This window comes from Carlito syrichta, unplaced genomic scaffold (assembly GCF_000164805.1).
Source record: "Carlito syrichta isolate Samal-C Ts95f unplaced genomic scaffold, Tarsius_syrichta-2.0.1 Scaffold302944, whole genome shotgun sequence".
NCBI classification, from domain to species: Eukaryota; Metazoa; Chordata; class Mammalia; order Primates; family Tarsiidae; genus Carlito; species Carlito syrichta.
Window position 1 is genome coordinate 37652 of NW_007247040.1, and position 8513 is coordinate 46164.

Here is an 8513-nt window from a genome sequence, read left to right on the forward strand (position 1 = left end):
GGCGGTCTCAGGCAATCCACTCACCTCAGCCTCCCAAAGGCGCGAGATTACAGGCTGAGCCACCGAGCCCGGCTGGTTTGATCTTTAAGACCACTAAAACTTTCTCTATATCAGCAACACGTCTGTTTTGCTTTCTTATCATTTGTGTATTTACTAGAGTAACATTTTAAATTTCCTTCAAGACCTTTTCCTTTGCATTCACAACTTGGCTTACTGTTTGGCAGAAGAAGCTGAGTGTTTGACCTATCTTGGCTTTGGACATGGCTTTCTTATTAAGCATGATAATTTCTAGCTTTTGATTTAAAGTGAGAGACATGCAACTCTTTGTTTCACCTGAATATTTAAAAATTATCATAGGGTTGACCTAATTTCAACATTCCCTCCTTATTCCTTCTCATTGTAAATTAATAGATTGACTTTTTAGTTTTAAAATAAACACACAAAATGGACTTGATCTAAAGTCATCACTTCTTTCTCACCAACCGTCCCCAATCATCACACATAGCCACCCCACAAAAATCCCCCTACATTCTCTTCTTCAACACTCTAAGACCAGATTCTTCTCACATATGGTAGAAGCGCTCGGAAAGGAGAAAGGCGGAAGAGGAATCCGTCAGGGAGTAAGGAGGCCCACGAAGAGGGAGCTGACGAGGGAACTGCCAGTAGGTGGAGCACTCAGAATACACACAAGATGTCCTAAGCTTGCTGTCTCCGACGGGTATGGCTTGTGGCACCTCCCAAAATCACTATAGTAACATCACGGATCATAGAGCACTAAAATAGATACAGTAATAATGAAAAAGTGTGAAGCATTAGGACAGCTACCAAAATGTGACCCAAACACAGAGTGAGCATACGCTGTCAGAAAAATGAAGACGTACTTGATGCAGGGTTGCCACAATCCTTCAATTTGTTAAAAAAAAAAAAAGTAGTATCTATGAAGTGCGATAAAGTGAAACATGATAAAATGAGATATGCCTTTAACTGAGTTTTCAATTCAATACGAAAAGAGCAAAACTCAGAGTCCTTGTCTCCCAGCCCCCAATCTTTTCTCAGTAAATATTGACCAATTTCATGCGTTTTCTTTCTATGGATTCCTCTTCTGCCTTTCTCAATTCCGAGTGCCATGACCACACGTGAGAATGACCTGATTTTTAGGTGGGTGGTGAGGAGTTGAAGAGTTGAAGAGGAGAAGGTAGGGAGCTTTGGGGGGGAGGGGTGTGTGGTGATGGGGATGGTGGCGAGAAAGGAGTGGAGTTCCGATAGAGTCCGTTCTGGTGTGCTTATTTTAAGACGAAAACGCCAGTTTGTTAATTTACAACAAGAAGAAATGCAGCTGTCACGGGGACTGGATATTGGAATTCAAAACATACTTTTTTTTTTTGAGTTGGAGTCTCAATCTGTCGCCCAGACTGGAGTGACCTGCTGGGCTTGACCTGCTGGGCTCCAGCGATCCTTCTGCCTCAGCCTTCCAAGTAGCTGGAACTACAGGCACGCGCTACCACACCCGGCTAAAAAAGAAACACTTCTACACTGCTGGGCATATAAGCTAGTTAAACCCCGGTAGAAAGCAATTTGGAGATTTCCCAAAGAACTAAAAATAGAGTTACCACTCGACTGGGAATACCACTCCTGGGAATATACCCAAAGGAGCTGTGCTCTACCAAGGAGACACCTGCATGTGCATGCTTATCCCAGCACTGTCCACAATAACAAAAGCATGGAAACCCCTGGGTGCCCATCAGTGGTGAACTGAATAAGAAAAACGTGGTACATATTCACCATAGAATACCTCGCAGCCAAAAAGAACAAAATCATGTCCTTTGCAGCAGCATAGATGTAGCTAAAAACCATCACCCTGAGCAAATTATCACAGAAACAGAAAACTGAATACCATATATTCTTCCTAATTAGGGGGAACTAAATGGGCAAAGGATGGAACAGCAGACATTGGGGTTCTCCTAAAGAGGGGAAGGGGAGTAAGGGCTGAAAATCGCTCACTGGGCACCATGTCTACCACCTGGGTGACAGACTCAATAGAAGTCCAAGTCTCACCATCATGCAATAATCATATGTGACAGGCTTTCACATGTACCCCTTGAATCAAAATAGAAAAAAAGAACATTTCACCAGATCAGAAAGTGGTTATGACTCATCTGTATTTTTTTCCTTTTAAAAATTGGTAAAAGTTTGTAACATAAAATTACTATCTTAACATTTTCTAAGTGTACAGTTCAGTAGTGTTGGCTCACTCTTTTTAAAAGTTAAGATTCTATAGCATGCATATACTGCAATATACTCAGTCATTCTCCCTTTGATGGATTAGCAGACCCTTCCTTCCTTCCTTCTTCCTTCCTTTTGTTACTTCAAACATGATTGAAAGAAACATCTGTGCATACTTGTTTTAGGTACTAGTGCTTTTATTTTTAGAGAATACATCTCTCCAAGTAGGATTTCTGGTATAATGAATATATTTTTTAATTGTAATAGATATTGCCTGAATAGTTTTCAAAAGAGGTTGCAGTCATTCGTATTTTCCAACCATCGATGCATGAGAATGCACATCACTCTGCATCTTCATTAATAATGGATGGCATCACTTAAATGTTTTTTTTTTGGGGGGGAGACTGGATTGATTGGTGAGCACTTTTAGATCAAGCCCTAATGGAAGCAGTTCCTTCCTTTTCCAGTCTTCTCCAGTCTACATGGGGGCATTGCTTTTTTGTAAGATATTAAAGATGTCTTAAATTTTCTTAGGAAGAGCCTTGATCTTTTTCTTTTTCATCTAGTTCTTTGTAATGGAACAGTTGGAAGTAATATATCTTACATCTTAGGTTCAGAGAAGACTCAGTTAATTATGTTCCAGTGTGTTCAGGTTGACTTTTTTCCAATAAGATTCAGCAACTAATATTCATGTTGTGTAAGGATTAATGACTAATCTCTTTAGGAATGGGCTTGAATGGATCTGTTTAACTTTTTATCCTTGTATCACTGAGTTTGTTTTAGATTCTCAGGACAGGAAAAGTCTGGAGAACACTTTGAGTTACATTATTATTTCTTGGTCATGGAAGATGGGCACATTGATTAATAGTCACATTTAGATTATACGAGGAGGGACCCAAAGCTTTTTATAAAAAATTGCATATTTATTCTTACACATTTAAACTTCAATCACCTTCAAAGTATTCTCCATTTGATGTAATACACCTATCAAGATGTTTTTTCCACTAAACAAAACAGTTTTTGAACTCATCCATTTTGATGCCTTTTAGTGCTTCTGCCATGTTTTGCTTCACCTCTTCCACATGGGCAAAAGGTTTCCCTTTGAGGACTTTCTTCCTCCAGGGAAACAAAAAGAAAGTTGCTCAGGGCGAGATTGGGTGAATAGAGAGGGTAGAGCATGGGGATCGTGCCGGTTTTTTGACCAAAAACTACTGAACACTCAGTGTGGCATGGGCAGGTGCATTGTCATGGTGGAAGAACCAGTCACCTGTTTGCCACAACTTGGGATGTTTCTTCCACAAATCATTTCTTCTCACAAATTCCAGACAAAAACTTTGGTTGACTGTTTGATCTGGAGAAACACATTCCAGATGCATAGTAAGGGATCCACTCTCCAAAAGACAATTTCATTTTTTGGTGGGGGTTCCCCTTTATATGCAAAGGGAGTCAGAATGGCTCCCCAAAGTAAAACCAAAGAAAATTTTGCTGGGCTCGGTGGCTCAAGCCTGTAATCCCAGCACTTTGGGAGGCTGAGGCTAGAGGATTACCTGAGCTCAGGGGTTCGAGACTAGTCTGAGCAACATAGTGAGACCTCGTCTCTATAATAAATAAAAAAAAATTAGCTGGACATGGTGGCTCATGTCTGTGGTTCCAGCTACTTGGAAGGCTGAGGCAGCAAGATTGCCTGAGCCCTAGCAGGTCGAGGTTGCCGTGGCCATGAGCATGCCACTGCACTCCAACCTGGGCGACAGAGTGAAACTTCGACTAAAGGAAAAAAAAGTAAGTTTTACTTTAATTTTAAAAAGGAGAAGATATTTGAGATGCAAAAGCAAGTTGCTCAAACCAGAGATGGCCGACGTAAAACTAAAAATAAACTTCCAGCCGGGCTCGGTGGCTCAGCCTGTCATCCGGCGCCTTGGGGGCTGAGGTGAGTGGATGGCCTGAGCCCGCGCGTTCGAGACCCGCCTGGGCAAATTGGCGAGACCTCATCTCTACAATAAATCAAAAAAATGAGCCGGGTGTGGTAGTTCCAGCTACTTGGAAGGCTGAGGCGGAAGGATCGCCAGAGCCCAGCAGGTTGAGGCTCCAGTCTGGGCGACAAAGGGAGGGAGGGAAGGAAGCCAGCAAGCAAGCAAGCTCGCTTCCACCTCTGACTATGAGAGGGTGAACAGGGCGGTCCCGTGCCAGGCTCCTTCCCCCTGCCCGGCGCCCGGGGCGGCGCTGGGCTCAGAACCAAAGTTGCCTGTTGCGGGCCCAGCTTCGGTGGCTGCCCTGGAAGACAACGGCAGGCCAGCAGACCCCCAGGCAGCTCGGGTCTCTGGAGGGACCGCGTTTCAAAACCTCCTGGGGAAAGCGCCACGTGGACGGCGCGCGGGAGCTGGCGCCGCCCGAGTCTGAGCCGGAGGGTCACGTGCCCTCGCCTGGCGCTCGCACCCGCCTGGCCGCGGCAGAAGCCCGCAGGACCACAGCCCGGCGCTGGCGGCGCGGGCAGAACGGGCCGCGCACAGCCGGTCCTGGCGGCGGGGTGGGAGCGGCAGGGAGGCTGGCGTGTGCTGCCCGGGGCGCAGTGCGGGCGGCCGGGGCGCCTCGGCCTTGGGAGGGCTGCGGGAGCCACACTCGCCCTTCGGCCGAGTTCCAGCTCGGTCTCTGCCCTTTCGACGCCTTTGCCTGCCGCTCTTTGGAGAGAACATCCGCGGGCCTTGGGATGAGGCTGAAGTCGAAGATCCGTCCAGGTTCCCCGGCTGCATGGGGGATCCCCGTTACACCATTAGGGCAGGCCGAAAGGCTAGCCTCCTACCTAGTGTAAAATGTGTAGGGAGTGCTCCGTTCTGGTGTGGTGCGAGAACAGAGATCGAAAAGAAGAAAAAATAACCAAGGGCTTGGGTGGTGATGGTGCTTGCCCTTTCTGTTATTTTGTGGATGAACAAGCTTTCTGGGGCGCCCTTGAATGATTATTTCTAGGGCCCCCTCTCATGTATTATTCGCCGTACCAGATGAAGCGAGGTGCTTTCTATTAAATAACAATACATTTTTTAAAATGTACATAATAGCATTATAGTTAATGGTTTCAAATGGAATTAACTCAAATATCTATCACCAAGAACTGAGGAGTAAGTTTCTTTGTGCATTTGTGCGATGGAATATTGTACAGTAATGAAAATTAACAGATGACAATTACACCCAACAAGAAGGCATTTCAGAAACAATGTTGAAAGATAGAAACAAGACCAAAATAATATATACTGTGTGCTTTTATTTATATAAGGTTAATGATAAGCATAACTAAACTATAGTTTTTAGTTTTTAGGTTTACATACTTAGTGAGTAGGGTACAGGTAATGAAAATGTAACTGAACATTTAAACTGTATAACACGGTAACTATATTATATATATAGATATGCAATATGCAGCAAATTATAGATTTCCCTCTCATATTTCTCAGTATTCACATAATGAGTCTTCAGTCTATTCTTTTTTTTTTTATTTTATAGAGAACATAGTGACAGGGATTACATAATTAAACAAGCTAAAGAAGTGATTTTTTTCTGCCCATAGCCATGGGAGGTCTCTAATTTCGTGGGCGTTTCTTGGCTTGTTTTTTTTGTTTGTTTGTTTTTTTGAGTCGGAGTCTCACCCTGTCACCCAGACTGGAGTGCAGTGGCACGCTCACGGCCACCGCAGCCTCTAGCTGCTGGGCTCCGGTGATCCTTCTGCCTCAGCCTTCCAAGTAGCTGGAACTACAGGCGTGCACTACCACACCTGGCTAATTTTTGATTTATTGTAGAGATGAGGTCTCGCCAAGTTGCCCAGGTGGGTCACGAACCTGCGGGCTCAGGCAATCCACTAACCTCAGCCTCCCAAAGGGACAGGGTTACAGGCTGAGCCACCGAGCCCGGCTGGCTTGTTTTTTTTAACCTCATTTCCATTGCATGTTCCAGCAGCTCCTTAATAAGCATCTTCCATGGAACAGGATTGGGTATTCTATTTGAAATAGTGACTGTGGATGAGTGATCACTCAACCCTCTTTGGAAACACTGAGAACTCTGTGTTTACAGCACCTGGCACCTCAATAAAGGACTGCATATAGCTACGATTTCATCATTGGTGATAGGTCCCAAAGGATTGGGATAAAGTACACTTCGGGATTTCCGTCTGCCGTGGAAGATCATTTGAATATTTGTAAAATGATAAAGATAATTGTGATAATACCTTTAAAAGTTGGTTTGACTATATGTTCCAATATAGTTTAATGAATAATAGATTTTTGACAGTTTTCTGTTATTTTAAAATCACACTTGTAAATGGAGAATCATAAAGGCAATTACTCCCAAAGTCAGGTAATTGTTCAATTTAGGGATGAAGGTGAGAGTTCTCGTTAGGAAAAACCAATTGAGGGCTTTTGTAGTGTTGACAGTGCCTTGTTTCTTGACGTGGGTGATAGCTATATGGATGTTTGCTTAAATGATACTTTATTAAGCTGCGTATTTATGGTTTATGTACTTTCCTGTGTATGCTATATTTCACAATATGAAGGGCTTTAAAGAACTTTGGAAAAAATAATTGTAACTTACGTGTTTTATAAGTATCTTGAAGAGAATATGTTGGAATGTTCCTCTAGGCCTTTTGTGAATTTGATTTGCCAGAATCAGTTTCATTGAGGATTAAGAGGTAGAATGTTGGTTGCCTTGAGATGTGAGCATTCTTTAAAGGATAGATGCTAAGGAACACGCCTGCTTGGCTTAGGTACATGTAGGGGAGCAGAGAGAGCTATGATGTTCCAGAGAAGGGAGCGTAGAATCTGTGGCATGCCGTAGATACCTTGGTCTGTTTTAGGCTGCTATAGCAGAACATCACAAACAGGATCGACCACAGAAGCCTGTTCGGCTTACGGTGCCAAAGGCTGGAGCTTCCAAGACCGAGGGGCTGCGTTTACTGAGCGCCCTCTTGCTGCTTCGTAGCACGGCGGGAAGCGGCCCTCGGTGAGCGAGTATGCCTGAGAGAGGGCCAGCGCGCCGGAGCAGAGAGAACAGCCGGGCGGACTCCTGTGATAGCGAACCCACTCCCTCCATCACAGCAACAGTCCGTTTCCCCATTGCCTCCTAAAGGTCTTGCCTCTCAGCGCTGTTAGTTACACTGGTAATTAAATCCCAACACAAGTTTGGAAGGGACGTTCAAACCACAGCAGTAGGACTCAGTAAGTCTTTCCTGAATTAATCGAAGATCAGCCACTAAATAGGGCTCATTTCAGAAACCGGTGCTTACATTTGATGACTTCCACTCATATTTTATGGAGAATAAAACTTACAGTTCTTCGTAATTAATGTCGGAAATAGGATTCCCTTCTTTATCAAACTGAGCCAAATGACATAGGCTTATTTCCAGATTTTTTAGCTGTCAAGAGTAATTTAGTGATAAAGACATTAAAGCACTACTGAGGTATTCTTGCCATTTTTCCAGGTGAAATTCCTTCTCGGGAGCACAGTGAAGTAAAGAATGTGCGTGCAAACTCCTCTAGGTAGGCTAGATGGAATCTTTTATTGTAGCATTTTCCTTAGAATATTTTTTTTTTTTGAGTTGGAGTCTCACTCTGTCGCCCAGACTGGAGGGCAGCGGCCGCTCCCGGTCACACAGCCTCGACCTGCTGGGCTCCGGCGATCCTTCCGCCTCAGCCTTCCAAGCATCTGGAACTACAGGTGCGCACTACCACGCCCGACTGATTTTTTGATTTATCGTAGAGATGAGGTCTCGCTGCCCAGGCGGGTCTCGAACCCTCGGGCTCAGGCCATCCACTCACCTCAGCCTCCCAAAGGCGCGGGATGACAGGCTGAGCCACCGAGCCCGGCTAGAATATTTTTTAAATAGGAATAAAGACTGGTGTTTTAGCTGGGCCCTTTCGCTGTCATGGCATCAAAGTCCACAAGTAGCAGAGGGTTTATTGTGAGGGAAGTTCAGATGTTAGCTGGGGTCTTTCTTTGCATTGCAGGTCGCCTGTGTGTAGATTTCCTGCATATATACATGTGTGTGTGCATGTGTGTGTAACACAAATCTTAGTTAAGCAGTTATCTTTAATGGCTTTTGGGGAAAAGCTGAGTTATTAGACCTCAGGAAGAATGAAAAGCATGACAAACTGAGATGGAGCTTGGAACAGGAAGTCCGTTCATCGTCCTGCGAGCCGGGCTCGGTGGCTCAGCCTGTGATCCCGCGCTCTTGGGAGGCTGAGGTGAGTGGACTGCCTGAGCCCGCGGGTTCGAGACCCGCCTGGGCAGCGAGACCTCATCTCTACCATAAA

General features: G+C 44.7%; 1 pseudogene; it reads left to right on the forward strand.

Moving 5' to 3' along the window:
* LOC103259647 overlaps positions 1–8513 on the forward strand; it is a 52595-nt pseudogene that overhangs the window by 24540 nt on the left and 19542 nt on the right.